The following is a 21,957-nucleotide window of genomic DNA, read 5'->3' on the forward strand; positions in this document are numbered from 1 at the left end:
TCCCACTACTAGTGTGTGTGATTTGATGTCTGCCTTGAGTTTTAGCAATATTTCTTTTACATAAGTGGATGCTTTTATATTAGGGGCATAGATATTCAGGATTGAGACTTCATCCTGCTGAATTGTTCCTGTTATGAGTACAAAGTGTCCCTCTCTATCTCTTCTGATTGATTTTAGTTTGAAGTCAGTTTTGTTAGAAATTAGTATGGCCACACCTGCTTTTTTCTTAGGACCATTTGCTTGAAAAACCTTTTCCCAACCCTTTACTCTGAGTAGATGCCTGTCTTTGTGGTTGAGATGAATTTTTTGCAAACAGCAGACTGTTGGATCCTGTTTTCGTATCCAATCTCTTAGCCTGTGCCTTTTTATTGGTGAATTTAGACCATTAATATTAAGTGATATTAATGACCAGTGGTTGTTTACTCCAGTTATTCTTTTTTTTATATTAATTAATTTATTTAATTATTAAAGATTTCTGCCTCTTCCCCGCCACCACCTCCCATTCCCTCCCCCTCCCCCAATCAAGTCTTCCTCCCTCCTCAGCCCAAAGAGCAAGCAGGTTTCTCTGCCCTGTTAGAGGTCCAAGGACCACCCACCTCCATCCAGGTCTATTAAGGTGAGCATCCAAACTACCTGGGCTCCCAAAAAGCCATTACGTGCAATAGGAACAAGAACCCATTGCCATTGTTCTTCAGTTCTCAGAAGTCCTCATTGTCCATTATGTTCAGCGAGACCGGTTTTGTCCCATGCTTTTTCAGACCCCGGCCAGCTGGCCTTGGTGAGTTCCCGATAGAACATCCCCATTGCCTCAGTGTGTGGGTGCACCCCTCGCGGTCCTGAGTTCCTTGCTCGTGCTCACTCTCCTTCTGCTCCTCCTTTGGATCGTGAGACTTCAGTCCAGTGCTCCAATGTTGGTCTCTGTCTCTGTCTTCTTTCATCGCCTGATGAAGGTTAATATTCAGGAGGATGCTTATATGTTTTTTGCTTTTGGTAGAAGAGTTTGTGTGTCTCCCTTCTTTGAGTTGTGCTGGTGAAGGGTCGCTAGATGCCTAGGTTATTGTAGGCAGTTTTGGCAATGTTGGATTCCTTGGGTTGTGATTTTCCTTATATTACTTTCTGTAGGGCTGTGTCTGTGGCAACGTATTGTTTAAATTTGTTCTTATCCTGGAATGTCTTGTTTTCTCCATTGATACTGAATGATAGCTTGGCTGGGTATAGTAGTTTGGGTTTGCATCCATGGTCTCTTAGTTTCTGTAGTACCTCTATCCAGGACCTTCTGGCTTTCATGGTTTCCATAGAGAAGTCAGGTGTAAGTCTGATCGATTTACCTTTATAAGTTACTTGGCCTTTTTCCTTTGCAACTCTTAATATTCTTTCTTTAATCTGTATATTTTGTGTTTTGATTATTATATGGCAAGGGGACTTTTTTTTTTGATCCAGTCTGTTTGGTGTTCTGTATGCTTCTTGAATATTTAAAGGAACATCTTTCTTTATGTTGGGAAAGTTTTCTTCCATAATTTTGTTAAAAATATTTTCTGGACCTTTGAGCTGTGCCTCTTCTCCTTCTTCTATCCCTATTATTCTTAGGTTTGGTTTTTTTTATTGTGTCCCATATTTCCTGAATGTTTTGTGATGAGAGTTTGTTGGTTTTGGTGTTTTCTTTGATCAGTCCTTTTATTTTCTCTATGGTGTCTTCAGAATCTGAGATTCTTTCTTCTATCTCTTGGATTCTATTGATTATGCTTGTTTCTTTAGTCTCTGGTCGTTGACCTATATTTGCCATATCTAACTGGTCCTAAGTTTGTGTTTTCTTCCTTGCTTCTATTTCAGCTTTCAATTCTTGGACTGTTTCCATTACCTGTTTGATCGTTTTTTTCTTGGCTTCCCAGGGTATCATTTACATATTTACTCATTTCTTCAAACTTTTTGTTATACTTCTCATCCATTTCTATGAGGGTGTTTTTTACATGTTGATTTAAGTGACTCTATTGCTTTCAAAAAGTCATTTTTTTTCCTCTTCTCCTGTGTTAGGGTGTTCAAGTCCTTGTGTTGTAAGATCATTGGGTTCTGGTGTTTTCATGTTGTTTTTCAGATTGTTGGGTGAATTATTGCCTTGGCGTCTGCCCACCTCCTCTTATCGATGTTATCTAATGGGTTTGATTTAATTGTAGAGGGGCAATCTGCTCTCAGTGCAGGCTTCACTGTTTCTTGCCTGCACTATCCCGCATCCAGTGCCTCCCCTGCCTGGGTGCGCCTGCCCGCAGGAGCCTCCACCACCTGGACTTGCCTGCCTGCTGGTGCCTCTGCTGCCTAGGCCTGCCTGCCAGTGCCTCAGCCGCCTGGGCCTACCTGCGGGCACCGGTGCCTCGGCCACCTGGGCCTGCCTGCCGGTGCCTCAGCCGCCTGGGCCTGCCTGCCCGTGCATCCGCTGCCCGGACTTGCCTGCCTGCCAGTGCCTCCGCCGCCTGGGCCTGCCTGCGCGCCCGTGCCTCTGCTGCCTAGGCCTGCCTCAACAGTTATATTTTAATGGTTAAAAAAGGGAAACTTGTTACCATCTTCTTTATGTGACTTTTTAAAAAGAATTAAGTTCAAATATCCAACTGTGACCAATATATTTGAGATCTTTTCCAACTCTAAGTAAGTATGATTTTTTTCTATTTTATGAGAAACACACAGAAGAAAGAGAGGAATATGGGGGGGTAGAAAGATGTGGGGAAAAGGAAGAAGAGAATGAAAAAAGATAAATAGAGAAAGGTTTGATTTTGTAGTCTAATCTATGTAATAGAGACATTTTAATTTTAACTATTTTAATAGTAGAACTAGTATAAAATCTTAGCAAATTTTATGCAAAGAATAAAATACTATCATATATATTTCAGCTTCTCAAATTTACTGTGATCATATTATGGCTATAGATTGGTATGAGAACAAAATTTTTGTCCATTTTATAATTGATATCATTTCCTTTGTAAGTGAACTAGAATCTGATTATCTCTTAGAATTACAGAAACTATTAGCAGAGAGCTATAGTTTATAGTCAGTCACAAGAACCATAGGTAAACCAAATCTATTCTATAATATAGTTATTTTAGACCAAGGTTTCTAATAAATTATGAGAAATAATCAGCAATTTTTAAACATATACTATGTGTTTATTTATATTTTTATTGTAAAGGGAGAATCAAGTTGAAAGACATTTCTTAGGTAGTATGTCACTCTTGGAATTTACATACAGAATCAGTTGGTTCTGTTTCTTGGAAATATACACAGAAAGGAAGGAATCATTACTTTAAGAATCTGCCACAATACATTATCTGTATCAGCAGACATATGAGCAATTTACTCATTTTCACATTTCAGTAGCAGAAGTAACTATCAAAACATCATCAGTATCTCTTAATACAAACACTCTACTCAAAGACTCCCTCCCTCCTTGTCCCAGTCACTTTACCATCCCTGCCACTATGGGAGTTGATTTCACTGCTGCTATTGCATATATATACCACTAATGTTAAGTGAATTTCTAGAAGCCTTGCTTTGCAGGCTTAAACATCTGACAGGTGAAAGCTGAAAAGGACTTTGCAAATCTATCCCCAATTTCGTTTTACATCACAAACTTCTCTAAGAATCTGGCTTTCACCTGAAGAAATAGTTTTTCCAAAGATCCAACCATTACAAAGGCCAGTGGAGCAATTCTTGTTATTCCAATTTTGCTGTCTTGTTCAAGTAGGGTACTTCATAGACCCACAAAGTCCACCAAACAGAAATTTACTGTGTGTGCCAGGGGGCCTCAACAGGGCAGAAATCCTTCAGGTAAATGATCTTTAAGATGGAAGAACCGGTGCAGTGGGCAGAATAACAACTATTCAGAGACCCAACTAGTAGTCTGTTCTTTGTCCTCTATGTTAGCATTGAAAGAGCTTCTAAGTGAGGATTTTTTTTTAAATTGTTTTAAAAGGAAACAGAAACACCTAAAGAGAATACATTTAAAAACACTGGAAATGAGAAAGAGGACAAGAACTGTTGATAAGAGCTTCAACATAAAAATAAAAACTAAAAAGCAGAAAAATAAAAATTTCCAATGGTGTTGAGGGTTCTAACAATGAACTGATAAGAAAAAGAAGACAAACGTTGTTGTTCTTTATTTCTGGCCTACCACACATGGCTGAACTGATCTCAATTCACTTTCTCCCATTACTGGGATCTTCAAGTTTTGACTCTGAGAGTCTGAGCTCTGATGGAAAGCAGAGGTGATGATGTCCTTGAGGTTAGTGTAGATGCTGTTGCCCTTAGAGGGTTAGTTGGCCTCTATTTGGGCATTTTCCTTGCCTCCTGTTCAGGGATAAATGGGTACTTGGATTTTGTTTTATTTGCAACTTCTATGGGAGAGGAAGGGTTGTGATTTATCCACAAAGAACAATACCATCTCTTCTTTTCATCTTTTTGCTTCAGGCGAGCATTCTACCACTTGCAGTCATCAAAGTCATGTGTGTTTTCTTTTTCTCCAAATAAACAGCTTACACTGTGTTGCTTTGTATATGATTTGGGCTTTTCATGCATTCTCTTGGAGTGATGGAACTGTGCCATACAATTTATGGAAGCCATCTTTTATACAGTTCCTATGGTTTCATTATGGTGAGATTGCTGGTCAGTGTTCTCCACATAGATGTCAATGATGTCATAGTTTTTGCTCATTTCTTAAGGCCCAGGGAGGATTCCCTGCAATGGGCCTGGTGGGGTGGAGGAGAGGGAAGCCATCTACAAATACCGTCTGACTATTGTTACATGTGGGAGTAAATGTTTGCATACACACAAACACACGAATACACACTCACATAAGTATTGAATAAAAATCAATACTTTTAACATAACCTTTGTGACAAATAATATTATTTTTTATTGATTAAGGTAAGTATTCCCAGAAAATTTGTTGTAGGAGAGGTTTATTATAAATATAATGTTTTAGTTTAGGTTCTATAAATGTGCTTGCATTTATAATAAATATAGGATAGGTATATATAAAGTTTATCATATAAAATTTAGAAATACCAATTTTTTGTTTTAATTTTTAAACATTAAAATGTTTATATTTTATTATTACAGAATACAGATGTAAACAAGAAGAAGAATTTCCAGGTGTATTATATTGCACATACTTACAATATTGAAATTTTAAAGACTGCAAAATTTTGTAGAACGTGGTAGCATCTTACTGCTATTTTTTTGTGGTAGTGAGATTACTCAGCTAAAGATAAATGATTCATTTTCTGTAAATTTAAATGTAGCATCCAATTTTAGTTAGACATTTACTGATAATATTATACACACTAACAAACATAATTTTCTCATATTAATATGATGCACTATTGAAAACACAATCTCATGAAAAATAAAATATTGTAGTTGTTATACAGGAGACTAGTTAATTATCAGTTAAAGTAAAGCTGCAATTTTGCTAAAATAGCTTAACACTAAGGAATCTGAAATTTAACTCACATTTCATTTCCAACATTTTTACAAGTGTCTTTTAATGCTTTTAACAAATGGAAATTTTTACTTTGAATCTGAATTCTAGCAATATGACTAATTCTCATATCTTTCAAAATGTATACAGAAAATCAAAACATTATAAATGACAACAAAACAAACGATGTAATATTTCTTATTTAGCATTAAAATTTTGGTAGATATTTCATTGTATTAATGTACAATAAAATCATTTTAATTTAGTCTGTTGTCAGTGCTCCTCCATTCTGGGTCCCTAATCTTATAGTAGGCACCTTCTGAGAATTGATGTGAATAAAACTGCTATTTGTGTTAGTGGAATTACTGGTGGTGGAACAGTCTCTAGAGTGCTGATTAGGATAGTATGAAATATAAACCACACGTGGTATTATATTAATTGACATTTTAGATAAGACACTATAATATTTATCATCACAATAATTATCAGGAGGTGGAATAAATGACTCCTTGGTTACTAACACCTTCTTCTCCTTCAGAAAATATATATTTACTTCTAAGAATCTACATGGTGGCTCCCAATTATCTGTAACTCCAGTTTCACGGAACCTGACAACCTCATAAGTGTTCCACTGGCAGCAGGCCTGCATGTGCACACATGAAAGAAAATAAAGCTTACATAAATTCTATTACCCTACATATTCCTTCATTTTTCCTCTTTTATTTATTAATAACTCATGAAGTTTATGTGGTAGTGAATTTCTACAAGCTGTATTGCTGGGGAAATATGTATTTGTCTAAAGGGTAAAGAAAACTTAAAATTTGTGTTTTCCTTGTGGTCCATTACTATGTTTTGCCAACTTCCTATAAAATTACACACATCTAGGAATAGGAGAAGAAAGGAGGCAATTGCATTAGGATGCCTCTCTTCTTTAAGTCATATTTATGTGAAAAATAGTTGGCAAGATCAATCTCAGTTTCATGTGATTTCAAATGAATAATAGTACAATATCGATATGAAATCTCTAGAATCTAATTGAATGAGCTGCACTGTGATCGGTTAATATTTCAAACATAAGAGCTTTCTATGCATCAAGTTCTGCACATTTCTTGCAATAATTTATTTAATTTGCTTGATTGATTGACTTTTTGAATTGTAGGACACAATTATTTGAATGAAGTACCTACATCAACAAGTCAATATAGAGTTGTGTTTCTGCATTAACTATCATTTTAGAAAATGTGATTGAATTTGCATATAAATTAATTGATGTGATATATTTCTTTGCTGTTTGGATTAGACATAGAAATAAGGAAAAAGGGGGGTATAAGTTTACTTTGGCTTATTATAAAAACAATCTCAATTTTATTTTTAAATTCTAATAGCTATTACATGTGATATCAAGTGTTTTCAAAAAGTGTCATACCAAAATAATGGGCTACAATATATTGTATTTTGTATCAATAAGTCACAAATAGCACAGGTTACTCTGAACGAAAGAAAAAATTGGATACCTTTTATTCAAATACTCCAGAATAATACTAAATACTTACAAACCATATAAATAACACGTAATTTGTCTAAAAAGTTTTTTTCTGAAGGAAACAAGTAACAGTACTTTTAAAATTATTTGTTTTTATTATAAATTATAATGTCATAATTAAAGTAAAAGCTATACTTTTACTGTGATACAACAACTGTTGAAAGAAATAATTTTCAAGTTCAAAGTTTCTAGAAGAGGTCAGCAGGCTTGAAATTTTATGGGAAACTTCCAATAGAATTCTTTTATCTAGAAATCATCTCAGTTTTTCTGCTTACAGCAACCAAAAGATTTTGTGAGGAATGTTTGCTTTATGCAGTGTAATTTCAAATACTAGATAATATTAATCATATTTGAAAACTTTATGGAATAAGCAACACTTAAACTAGTGATTTACTAGAGAACTGTGTAACAGAACTTCCCAAGGAAAGCATAGAAAATTAATCATTATAACCAGAGATGCAAAATGTATTGGAGGGTTCTGATCCCTCTCTGGTTCCCAAATGATTTTATGATTATTTCTTCAGCGGGAAATATGTTAGAGTAGCATTAAAAGGTGCATAGAAAAACTACTTCTCAGGAAAAAAAATGCCTGCCCTTGGTGAAAAACTATCATTCTAGTTTGTCTATATTCCTACCTTGTAGTGTAGTTTTTTACAGAGCACAGCCATGATGGTTCATATGTATGCTTGCTCAAAGAAATAAACTAAACTTGTTTTCCTTTCTATCTATGCTCTATACATTTTGTCTAACACTTTAGAATTCCTTATTCTTTTCCTAAATCCTCCATTTCTTCTATATGACTGCTTATCTACCATATGTCTGACTTCTTTGCCAAACTAAATGCCATGGGATTTTTTCTTACTCTATTCTCCTCTGCTATCAATCTGCTGAGATTAACAGCTTTCATGTCCTGAGGTATTTTTATCTTAAACACTGATAAAATTTTCCTGGAGCTTAAAAATCATTAATTATAATAGCATTACACAAACAACATAGATCCTTTTATTATCTTTTCATTTTTAAGAAATTGGCTACTAGGTATTACTATGTCATATCAAGTCTATATGCATGTGATTATGTGCTTTTGAGTACAGGTGCCCACAGAGTTCAGAACTGACAGATGAACTGAGATGTGGAGTAAGCTACAGGTGGCTGTGAATCACATGAATGTTGTGAAATGTACTAGGGCTCTCTGCAAAGGCAGTACATGAGTTAATTTATGTGCCATCTGTCCTTTCCCAGACTTTTTTCAGATGGTTGTTTCTCAAAAACATTTTGCAAGTTATATTTAGTAGGCTTTTATTTAAGTATTAAATGTAACATATTTTCCATAAACCTAAACAGGGAAATATTTTCTGTTTTTTTCATAATGTAAATAAATGAATATTATTAAGAATAAAATTTGGTTTATTTTATAATAGTAGGATAAGACACTAAGGAAGCGAGATTTGGTAGAATGATAAGTACAAATGTTTGAGATAGCTTTATGAAAACCTATTTTATACCTTCATACAAATATAAAGGTACTAAAAGATTTATGCACAATAGGAAACCTTCACACTTAAACATCATACATGTATGTGTATCCCCATGCAGATGTGTGTGTGTGTGTGTGTGTATCTACTTGCACAAAGGAGTTTAACTGGAATTACCCTGTACATACATGGGATTGTGCTCACTCTCAGAGCCAAAGGTTGACAATTATAAATTGATGTCCTGTAAAGTTGTCTATTTGCATCCAGGAAAGTTTCCCTCCTATGAACCCTTGCCCCATGGTGTCTGTGACAGATGCATGAGCTGACCCACCCCCTTACATGCTGCGGCATTCAGGAAAGCAAACACTACCCCTTGCCTTTGCAGCACAGTAGAGCTGAGCTAAACCTGTTGAAGAGGTGCAGGTGAGATAGTCCTGAGACTGAGAAAGAGTGGTAGCTGGCCACAATCCCTCATCTGACATGTGTTGGTGAGGGTCAGAGAAAGATATATTCCCTTCTTGATATTACTGAGCCTCCCTCTTACCAGCTGCAGCACTCAAATAAAAAAGCCCTATGTCTTGCCTAGTCAGCACAACATTAGAGCTGACCCAATTACTTTAGTAAGCTCTGTAATTTTTATTATTATCAAAATCAATATAACAAAAATTATTTTAGAATTTTTAATATTGAAAAGTTTGTTAAAAGAATATTTTCTATATTCTGAATAAGAAAGAAACATAAATTTGTAAAAACAATAAAAAGTATTTTGGCAATTGTAATTCTACATGTCTTTATTCATTAAAATATGCAGAAAATAATAACCTATTACTGGTTCCTTATGATCATGAGATAAATAACCCTACCCTGATTACTTTTTGGTATATTTACTAGATAAAAAATTAAGCATCTATAAATCCTCATGTTTTTAGGTTAGGTTTCATTAATTGAACCATTATCTTACTTTCAGGTGATATCACACATTTTATTTACTTCTACCAATACTTTCATTTTTTTTCTCATTTTCAGTTACAGGGACTTAATGTTTAGCTCAAGATTATTTTAAAATTTCTATCTCATGTTTGATTTACTGATTTACATTTTCCTATTTTATACTTATTGAACTAATCTTTAAATTCCATTTTTCTTCTCAAATATATACTTTAGGCCAGTAATTATCAAAGATTTGCATGCATCCAAATCATTGGAGGTCATGTTGAAACATGATTGAAGCTTTTTATTCCAGAACACAAAGATGGAAGGCAGGGCAAAAATATTTTGCCATCAAGTTTCCATGAGATATTTCTACAAAAATTCTGGGACCTGAACATAGATAAATTTTAATTAAGATTTTCTATTTACTGCTGTTTTTGTCTGCGAGGTTCTTGGGGCCCAGCAAAAGGCTCTGCTCCCCTGCTGGGGAGAACCTGAGTGGAAGAGATGGGTAGGCACCAATGCAAGAATTCCTTTAACAACCAGAAAAGCAACATGATAACACAAGAATCCAGAGAACACACAACAAGAAGACTTGAACACCCTAGGTCAGAAGAAGTAGAAGACATTGATTTTAAACATAACCTTATGAAAATGATAAAGAACCTTAAACAGGAAATGAAAAACTCCCTTAAAGAAATGGAAGAGAATCCAAAATAAAGTTAGAAGAAATTAATAAATTCCTCAAAGATACTCAAGAAAACCAAGACAAACAATCAAACAGGTAAAGGAAACAGTTCAAGACTTGAAGACCAAAACTGAGGTAATAAAGAAAGCATAAAACAAGAGATGTGTAAATATAGAAAATCTGGGTAAAAGAAAAGAGACAACTATAATAACAGAATGCAAGAGAAAAAATAAAGAATTTCAGGCACTGAATATAAATATAGAGGAAATAGACTCATTGATCACAGAAAACAGCAAATCCAACAAATTCTTAACACAAAACATCCAGGAAATCTGGGACACCATGAAAAGACCAAACCTAAGAGTAATAGAGGTAGAAGGAGAATAATTCCAGCTCAAAGGCACAGAAAATCTAATCAACAAAATTATGAAAGAAAACTTTCCTAACCTAAAGAAGGATAGTCCTATGAAGGTATAAGAAGCTTACAGAATACCAAATAGACTGGATCATATAAAAACATTCCCGTGTTGCAGACAATAAGAGAGCAGGGATGCAATCCAGACTACTATACCCAACAAAGCTCTTTCATCATTGATGGAGAAAACAAAATATTCCATGACAAAAACAGATACATTTAAGCAATATGTATCCACAAATCCAAGCTTATAGAAAGGATTATAAGGGAAAAATCAATCCAAGGAAGGCAACAACACCCACAATAGCACAGACATCTGACAACCTACCACCAGAACACCTCAAAGAAGAGAAACACACAAAGGCTAGAACCAAAAAACTAACCAGAGTTAACAACCACTGGTCATTAATATTGCTTAATATCAATGGACTCAATTCATCTATAAAAAAAAAAAACAGTCTAAGAGAATGGATAGAAAACAGGATCCAGCATCCTGCTGTTTACAAGAAACATACTAACTCGGAGTAAAGGGTTTGGAAAAGTTTTTCTAATCAAATGGACCTAAGAAAAAAGTTGGTGTGGCTATCCTAATATCTAACAAAATTTGTTTCAAACTAAAATTAATCAGAAGAGATGGAGAAGGACACTTTATACTCATAACAGGAACAATTCATCAAGATGAAGTCTCAATCCTGAATATCTATGCCCCTAATACAAGAGTACCCATATATGTTCAAGAAATGTTACTAAAGTTGAAATCGTACACACACTAATAGTAGGAGATTTCAACACTCTTCTCTCACCAATGGATTGTTCAATCAGACAGAAACATAACAGAGAAATAAGAGATATAACAGATGTAATGAATCAAATGGACTTAACAGACATATATAGAAGATTCCACCCAAACAGGAAGGTATATTCATACCTTCTTCTCATCATCTCATGAAACCTTGTCAAAAACTGATCACATACTCTGTAACAAAGCAAACATCCACAGATACAAAAAAAATTTTTGAGTAACCGCCTGTGCCCTTTCAGATTACCATTGAGTAAAGTTAGAATTTAACAACAATTCCACGCCCAGAAAGCCCACAAACTCATGGAAAATGAACAGTCAACTACTGAACCACCTCTGGGTCAAGGAAGAAATAAAGAAAGAAATTAAAGTCTTCCTTGAATTCAACAAAAAATGAAAACACAACATACCCAAACCTATGGGACACTATGAAAGCAGTGCTAAGAGGAATATTCATAGCACTAAGTGCCCACATGAAGAAAATGGCAAAAGCTCACATTAGAGACTTAACAGCACACCTGAAGGCTCTAGAATAAAAAGAAGCAGACTTACCAAGGAGGAGTAGAAGACTGGAAATAATCAAACTGAGGGCTGAAATCAACAAAATAGAAACACAGCAAACAGTCCAAAGAATCAATGAAACAGCCCGGCGGTGGTGGCGCACGCCTTTAATCCCAGCACTTGGGAGGCAGAGGCAGGCGGATCTCTGTGAGTTCGAGACCAGCCTGGTCTACAAGAGCTAGTTCCAGGACAGGCTCCAAAACCACAGAGAAACCCTGTATCGAAAAACCAAAAAAAAAAAAGAATCAATGAAACAAAGAGCTTGTTCATTGAGAAAATCAATAAGAATGTCAAACCCCTATCCGAACTAATCAAAAGGCAGAGAGAGAACATTCAAATTATGAAGATCAGAAATGAAAAGGGGGACATAACAATGGATAATGACAAAATTCAGAGAATCATCAGGTCTTACTAAAAAATTCTGTATTACACAAAATTGGAAAATGTAAAAGAAATTGACATTATTAGATAAATACCATATATCAAAATTAAATCAATACCAAGGGAACAATTTAAATAGACCTATAAGTCACGAGGAAATAGAAGCTGTCATCAAAAACCTCAAAAACCATTCAAAAAAAAGCCCAGGACCAGTTGTTTTTAGTGCAGAATTCTACCAGAAATTCCAAGAATAGCTAGTACTTATACTCCTCAAAGTGTTCCACATAATAGAAACAGGGAAGTCATTGCCAAACTCTTTTTATGTAGCTACAGTCAACCTGATACCAAAACCAAACAAAGACTCAACCAAGAAAAAGAATTACAGACCAATCTCACTCATGAACATTGATGCAAAAATTCTCAATAAGATACTGGCAAACTGAAACCAAGAACACATTAAAAAATCATTCATTATGATCAAGTAGGCTTCATCCCAGTGATTCATCACTGGTTCAACAGATGAAAAGCTATCAATGTAATCCATCATATGAATAAACTGAAAGAAAAAAAATATTATCATTCATTAGATACTGGAAAAACATTAGGCAAAATTAAACACCTCTTTATATTAAAGGTCTTGGAGAGATTAGGGATACAAGGATCATATTTATAATAAAAGCAATATACAGCAAGCTGACAGCAAACATCAAATTAAATGAAGAGAAACCCAAATCAATAAACCCAAAATCAGGAACAAGACAAGACTGTCCACTCCCTCCATATCTTTTCAATCTAGTGCTTGAAGGTCTAGCAATAAGACAACATTAGAGATCAATGGGGATTTGAATTGGATAGCAAGAAGTCATACTTTCACTATTTGCAAATGATATGATAGTGTACATTAGTGACCCCAAAACCTCTGCCGAAGAACTCCTATAGCTGATAAATCCCTTCTGTGATGTGGCAGGATACAAGATCAATTCAAGAAATTCAGTTGCCCTCCTATATACAAAGGATAAAGAAGCTGAGAGGGAAATCAGAAAAACATCACATTTCATGATATCCACAAATAGCATGAAGTATCTTGGGGTAAAACTAACCAAAGAAGTGAGAGATCTATTTGACAAGAACTTTAAGGCGTTGAAGAAAGAAATTGAAGAGGATACCAGAAAATGGAAAGATTTTCTTGCTCTTGGATTGGTAGGATCAACATAGTAAAAATGGCAATTCTACCAAAGGAAATCTATAGATTCAATGCAATCCCCATCAAAATCCCAACACAGTTCTTCATAGACCTTGAGAAAACAGTTATCAACTTTAAATGGAAAATAAAAAAAACAAAACAAACAACAAAAAAAAAAAAAACAGGATATCCAAAACAATCCTATACAATAAATGAACTTCTGGAGGCATTACCATCCCTTACTTCAAACTCTATTACAGAGCCACAGTAATGAAAACAGCTTGGTATTGGCATAAAAACAGGGACATTGACAAATGAAATAGAATTGAAGACCTGGATATTAATCTACAAACCTATAAACCTAAATTTTATTTACCTAAAAATTTTCCATTTCTTTTACAGTTTTTAATTTTGTGGAGTACAGGTTTTTGGAGTAAGACCTAATTATTCTCTAAATTTTATCATTGTCCATTGTTATGTCATCCTTTTAATTTCTGATTTTGTTAAGTTGGATGTTCTCTTTCTGTATTTTGACTAGTTTGAATAAGACTTTGTCAGTCTTGTTGATTTTCTCAAAGAACCAGCTCTTTTTTTCATTGATTCTTTTATTGTTTTCTGTGTTTTTAATTTGTTGATTTCAGCACTCATTTTAATTATTTCCTGCCTTCCAATCCTCCTTGGTAAGTCTGCTTCTTTTTTTTCTAGAGCTTTCAGGTGTGTTGTTAGGTTGCTAATGTAACATTTTCTTTATGTGGACACTTAGTGTTATGAACTCTCCTCTTAGCACTGCTTTCATAGTGTCCCATAGGTTTGAATATGTTGTGCCTTCATTTTCATTGAATTCAATGAAGATTTTAATTTCTCTTTTTATTTCTTCCTTGATCTAGATATGGTTCAGTATTTGTCTGTTCATTTTCCATGAGTTTTTCGGCTTTCTGGGAATAGTATTGCTGTGGAATTTTTACTTACTCCATGGTGATCTGTTAAGATGCAGTGGGTTATTCCATTTTTTTTTTTGTATCTGTGGATGTTTGCTTTTTTACCAAGTATGTGATCAATTTTAGAGTAGTTTTCATGAGGTGCTGAGTAGAAGGTATATTCTTTGTTTGGGTGGAACGTTCCATAGATGGCTATTAAGTCCATTTGATTCATTACATCTGTTATTTCTCTTATTTCCCTATTATGTCTCTGTCTGGTTGAACTGTACATTGGTGAGAGAGGAGTGTTGAAATCTCTATTATTAGTGTGTGGGTTTTGATGTGCGATTTAAGTTTTAGTAACATTTCTTGTACATATGTGGGTACTCTTGTATTAGGAGCATAGATATTCAGGATTGAGACTTAATCTTGATGAATTGTTCCTGCTATGAGTATAAAGTGTCCTTCTCCATCTCTTTTGATTGATTTTAGTTTGAAATCAATTTGGTGAGATATTAGGATAGCCATACCCACTTGTATCTTAAGTCCATTTGATTGGAAAACCTTTTCCAAACCCTTTACTCTGAGTTAGTGTCAGTCTTTGAGGTTGAGGTGTGTTTCTTGTAAACAGCAGGATGCTGAATCCTGTTTTCTATCCCTTCTCTTAGCCTGTGGGTTTTTTTTTAGATGAATTGAGTCCATTGATATTAAATGATATTAATGACCAGTGATTGTTAACTCCAGTGATTTTTCAGTAGTAGTATTTGTGTGTTTCCCTTCTTTGTTTTAGGCTGGTGGGGGGTTATTAGATGTGTGTTTTATTGTGGGTGTTGCTAGCTTCCTTGGGTTGAGGTTTTCTTTCTAGTATTTTCTTTAAGGCTGGGTTTGTGGATACGTATTGTTTAAATCTGTTTTTGTCATTGTATACCTTGTTTTCTCCATCAATGGTGAATGAAAGCTTTGGTGGGTATAGTAGTCTGGGCTTGCATCCATGGTCTCTTATTGTCTGCAGCACATATATGTAGGACCTTTTGCTTTCATAGTTTCTATTGATAACTCGGGTGTAATTCTGTTAGGTTTACCTTTATATGTTACTTGACCTTTTTCCTTTGTATCTCTTAATATTTTTTTATTCTATATGTTTTGTGTTCTGATTATTATATGGCACAAGAATGTTTTTATATAATCGAGTCTATTTGGTGTTCTGTAACCTTCTTGTACCTCCATCGGGATATCCTTGTTTAGGTTGGGAAATTTTTCTTCTATAATTTTGTTGACTATATTTTCTGTGCCTTTGAGCTGGAGTTTTTCTCCTTCTACCCCTATTATTATTAAGTTTGGTCTCTTCATGGTATCCCAGCTTTCCTGAATGTTTTGGGTTAAGAATTTGTTGAATTTAATGTTTTCTTTGATCAATAAGTCTATTTCCTCTATAGTATTCAGCACCTGAGATTTTTTCTTCTATCTCTTGTACTCTGTTGGTTATACTTGTCTCTGTAGTTCCTGTTATTTTACCCAGTTTTTCTATTTCCAGAAACCCCTTGTTTTGTGTTTTCTTTATTATTTCTATTTTAGTCTTCAATTCTTGAACTGTTTCCTTCACCTGTTTGATTGCTTTTTCTTGGTTTTCCTGGGTTTCTTTGAGAGATGTATTACTTTCTCCCAGCTGTTTTTTTTTTTTTTTTGTTGTTGTTGTTGTTGTTGCCTTCTCTACCATTTCTTTAAGGGAGTTTTTCACTTACTCTTTAAAGGTCTCCACTATTTTCATAAAGTTATGTTTAAAGTTGTTTTCTTCTACTTCTTGTGTGTCCGCTGGGTTTTGGTGTTTCCATGTTGTATTTTAGGATGTTGGAGGAATTCTTGCATTGGTGCCTACCCATCTCTTCCTTCAAATGAGGCCAGCAGTGTCTTGGTATGTTGCAAAGAAAGCCAGGTTGCTTGTTCATCCTGACTGCCCAGCTAGCTTACCCTGGAAATAACCGCACAGAAACTATATTAAATCACTTCTTGGCCCATTATCTCTAGCTTCTTATTGGCTAACTCTTGTATTAATTCAACCAATTTCTATTAATCTGTATATCACCATGTGGCAGTGGCTTACCAAGTAAAATTACCAACATTTATCTCTGGCAGCTCCATAGCATCTCTCTGACTTTCCTTCTCCCAGCACTCAATTATGACTTCCCTGCCTAGTTACGTTCTGTTCTATCAACACGCCAAGGTAGTTTCTTTATTCATTAACTAAGAAAAGCAACACACAGAGAGGACTCCCACATCATTTGCATCTTGGTCCAATCCTTGTTGTGGCTGTCCCTTAGGTCCCCTCAGTATTGGAGCATGCTGTGTTGCTGGGTTCTATGGGGCTCACAGGGAACAGGTGGGTTTGGGAGTGGGAGGGGGGTTGGGGGATAGCAGGAAACCTCTCTGCTGGCTGGCTATAAAAGACAAAGGAGTTGGGGATGGGTCCCTGGGTTTTGTCCACACCCCCAGGAGTGGTCCTAGAGACTGGAACATCTGTCAGTCTGGCCCTGTGGCCACTGCTGACTCAACTCTGAGGTCCCCTCAGTATTGGAACAGGCTGTATTGCAGGGTTCCATGGAGCTTGCAGGGAACAGATGGGTATGCTGGTGGGGTGGGTTGAGGGATAGCAAGAAAACTCTCTCCTGGCAACTAAAAATTCCTAGGGAGCCATTGAGGGACCCCTGGGTTTTGTTCCACAGGGAGGTTGTAGAGAGTGGGTTTTCAGCTGTCTGGCCCTGTGGCTACTGCTGACTCTCCTCTTAGGTACACTCAGTATTGGAGCAAGCTGTGTTGCAGGGTTCCACGGAACTTGCAGGGATGGTTTTTGTCCCTTTTAAATGAATGTTTAGATTATTATTATTATTATTATTATTATTATTATTATTATTATTATTATTATGGTTTTTCGAGACAGGGTTTCTCTGTGGTTTTGGAGCCTGTAGATTATTTTTCTATTTTCTTTTAGAATTATACTGTAATTTTTATAAGGATTTTATTGAATTTGTGGATTACTTTGGATAGTTTGGCTATTTTCATAATGTAAATCCTACTAATAAATAAAAATAGAGAGTCTTTCCATTTAATCAGTTCTTCAGTTAATTTCTTCAGTGTCTTAAAGTTTTCATTGCACAAGTCTTCCACTTTTGGTTAGATTTATTCTAAAGTAAATATTTTTGAAGTAGTTGTTACGATGCTGTTTTCATGATTTCATTCTCTGTGCTTCATTTTCTATAGGAAAACTACCAATGTTTCCATGCTAATTCTATGCTCGGCATTTTATAAAGATTGGAGAATTAACTCACAATTTTAGAGTATGAAAACCCAAAATTGAACATCCTTATTGAGGTAGCTCATGGTGAGAGCCTCATGTCATGGTTGATGCCTTATTAGAGCAGTGCATTAAATATAAGATATCACAGGGAGGGAAGAAATTAATTCTGGTGTGTAGAAGGAGCTGGAGGCCTGCTTTTTGTCCCACCCGGCTCCCGCATGGCTAGCTTGACACGTGAAATAACAACACACAAATTGTATTCATTTAAACACTGCTTGGCCCATTAGCTCTAGTCTCTTACTGGCTAACCCTCACATCTTGATTAACCCATTTCTATTAATGTATGTAACATCACAAGGTGGGCTTACCGGGAAGATTCTAGCCTATGTCCATCCTGGGTCGGAGCTCCATTGCATCTGGCTCAGAGAGGAAAGCTATGGCGACTGGATCACTTCCCTTCTTCCCAGTATTCTGTTCTGTCTACTCCACCCACCTAAGGGCTGGCCTCTCAAATGGGCCAAGGCAGTTTCTTTATTAACCAATGACCTTCCTCCATCACTGGTGTTTTTCATTTTTAATATTATAACAGTTATAACAATTCTCCCTCTTTCTCCCTTTCAATCAAATATGTTTGAATATATTTTTCCATCTTGTTCTCAAATTCATGGCTTCTTTTGTAATTATGTGATATTAATAATTCCTAAAGATAAAAGTTAATAAATATATTCAGAGAAGCCTATACAATGTCACTTGTACATATTATTCAGAACAAACTCTTCTGAGGAATAACATTCATTTCTTTCTTAAGAGTTCTCATTTTCTTTAAATTCTTTGTGTGTGTTTAAGCCTGGGGATTTTTTGAGTTCAACTCACTATTATAGGAAATAACTCTATTCTCTAAAGAACTATCAAAATCTCTCTCCATTTTAGCATCCTTACAGACATAAAACTTCTAATACCACCTAAACACATTCAAATTTCTTCCTTACCATAATGCCAACACAATATTAAGCTGGGGAACAAGACTGAAATTTCCTAAATATCATAGGACAAATTTATCCAAACTATATTGAAATGCAAGTTGGCTGTGTTACAAAGTTATCTGAAGCTTTATTATACTTACTTGTTAAAATTAAACATATGTGAACCAGATATTAAATGAAGTTCTTACAAAAGTCTAAGTAACTACGGATCATCTTGGTTCAAGTATATGTAGATGAAGTCAGTGACAATTTATATGAACTCTGCATATATGCCATGGAATATTTGTGATATAATAGTTTCTAAAACACATCACCATGCAAATTTTGCTGGTTTGTTTGGTATCACAGTTTTCAAAGTAAACAGAGCCAAATAGATGCCAGTGACATTAATACTTGCTATGGTACTGAATAAAAATAATAGTTTGCCACAGGTATGTGTAAGGGATAGTTGTAGTCCTCAGAAATCTGTAGAATTTACAGTTGTGGGTAGCCCTCATACCTGACTCCAATAATGAAAGGAGCTAAAACTCATTTGCTATCACATGGAAGAAGTAAAATATATATTTAGAGCTTCATCTACATCACTTTATTTTTCACACTTGTCTTTCTTTTCTCTAAAGAGTTTGGGAAGTTCTTGATGTCCTGAACAGTGTAAACTTATTTTTGTAATAGTGACATAATACTGATTGGGCAAAGGAAGAATCCTTTGTAATCCAGATATAACCCACTGTCTTGAACTTTAGTTGAGATGATGATGACATTATAGGTGTCTTTATTGGTTTATGGAACTCTTTAACCAGTAAATATTTCCTTTGTATAGCCTCTATTGCTTGGACAAGGGCTAGAGATGTCATGAATCTCAGAAAATTATATAATACTTTCACTTTACTAGAAGAGCACAATTCCTTTGTACATTTTATATTTTTCCTATACTCACAAATAACTTAAGTTGCTACACATCATCAAAGATATTTCTCATTACAGTATGGATTCTATCATAGATAATCACAACTGAACACAATTCAAAGATCATCACATTCTGGGTAATCAGACATAATAGATACACCACCAACTCAGTTCTTACATAGATTGCTCCTGGAAGATCATTAAAGAGGGATTGAAAAGACTGAAGAGACAGAATACCAGAAAGTTTGCTATGAATTGATGTTTCCAAGAAATGTTTGCATGACCAGGAAGAGAACAGTGATAATTAAAACAGGCATGTTAATGGAAAAGGAGAATTTTATATATGGTCACCTCCCTAGACAAAGAAATGTGAGCAACTAATTACTTTCATGAAAAGCAGAAATAGCCTCTGCCATGTTTGAGACCTGTTATTAGTTGTCCAATGTAAATTTGTACAACCTAAAACTATATACAATCAAACACTGAAAAACAGTCTCAGCAATTTGCAGATATATATATATATATACACACATATATATACACACACATATATAATTTTATGCAAAATTTGTGTGTAACAATAATAGTGAAAGAAAAAGAAGGTAAATCATGAGAATGGTTATCCATGGGAAAGGTTCAAAAGAGAATAGCTGGAAGGAGATAGAAGAATAAAAGCAATAAGGAAAAACAATACAAATCTTTTTTAATATTTTGCTTCAATTTCTCCTTAATTTCTTTTTTATTGGATTTTTTTTGTAAAAAATATCAATCCAAATTCCCCTACCCTCCCCTAATTCCATTCCCTACACACAACCTCCCACCTCACCCCTCTCTAATATTAATTTGCTTTGTGGAAGGTCCAAGGCCCTCCCTACTACATCTAGGCTGAGCAAGGTATACATGCAAAGATAGGTTCCACCCAAGAAAAATACAGTACATGCAATAGAGACAAATCCCAGTGTCACTGCCAATGGCCACTCAGTCTGCCACAGCCAAACCACTGTCATCCATAACATGAAGAACTAGTTTGGTCCTACGCGTGTTCCTCCCCAGTCCAGCTGGAGTTGGTGAGCTCCGATTAGCTTAGGTATACTGTTTTCAGTGGATAAAACCTTCATGATCTTTAACTCTTTGCTCATATTCCCATTCCTTCTACTCTTCAACTGGACCTTGGGAGCTCACTTCCATGCTCCAATGTGGGACTCTGCCTCTGTTTCCATCTGCTGTTGGATGAAGTTTCTATGGTGTTAATTAAGATAGTCATCAGTCTGAATACAGGGCAAAGTCAGTTCGGTCACCCTCTCCTCTTATGCTTAGGGTCTTAACTGGTATCATACTTGAAGATTCCTGGGAATTTTTCTAGAGTCAAGTTTCTTGCTAAACCCATAATGGCTCCCTCAACCTCATCAAGGTATCTGTTTCTTTTCTTCTTCTTTTTTTTTTTTTTGGTTTTTCGAGACAGGGTTTCTCTGTAGCTTTGGTGCCTGTCCCGGAACTAGCTCTTGAAGACCAGGCTGGCCTCGAACTCCCAGAGATTCGCCTGCCTCTGCCTCCCTAGTGCTGGGATTAAAGGCTTGCGCCACCACCGCCCGGCAATGTATCTGTTTCTTTGCTCGCATATCTGTCCTTCCTCCATCTCGACTACCACATTCCCTCAAGTTCTCTTCAGTTCTTCCCTTCTACACTCCTCTTCCACTTCTCCCCTTCCATCTACCACCCGTCCCCATGCTCCATTTTTTGTTAGGAGATCTTGTCTCTTTCCAATTTCTAGGTGGGTCTATATATGTTTTTCTTTCACTTCATCTTATTATTTAGCTTCTCTGGAATCAATGTCCTTTGTTTATGGCTAGTGTCCAATTATGAGTGAGTACATACCATATTCATTTCTGGGGGTCTGAGTTACCTCACTCAGGATAGTGTTTTCTAATTCCATCCATTTGCATGCAAAATTCAAGATTTCATTTTTATCACTGAGTAGTACTCTAATTTGAAATGTGCCACACTTTCTTTATTCATTATTGAGTTGAAGGGCATCTAGGTTGTTTTCAGGTTCTGGCTATTACAAATAATGTTGCTATGAACATAGTTGAACAAATGCCTTTGTAGTATTAATGAGCATCTTTTGGGTATTGCTGAATCCTGAGATAGGTTGAATCCCAATTTTCTGAGAAACTGCCATACTGATTTCCAAAGTCATTGAACAAGTTTTCATTCCCACCAGGAATGGATGAATATGCCCCTTACAACACATGTTTTCCAGCATAAGCTATCATAAGTGTTTCTGATCTGAGCCATTCTGACAGGTATTCTGATGGTATCTCAGAGTCATTTTGATTTGCATTTTCCTAATAGCTAAGGAAGTTGAACATGTTCTTAAGTATCTTTTAGCCATTTGAAATTTATTTCAGTACACCATTTTT

This window comes from Chionomys nivalis, chromosome X (assembly GCF_950005125.1).
Source record: "Chionomys nivalis chromosome X, mChiNiv1.1, whole genome shotgun sequence".
NCBI classification, from domain to species: domain Eukaryota; kingdom Metazoa; phylum Chordata; class Mammalia; order Rodentia; family Cricetidae; genus Chionomys; species Chionomys nivalis.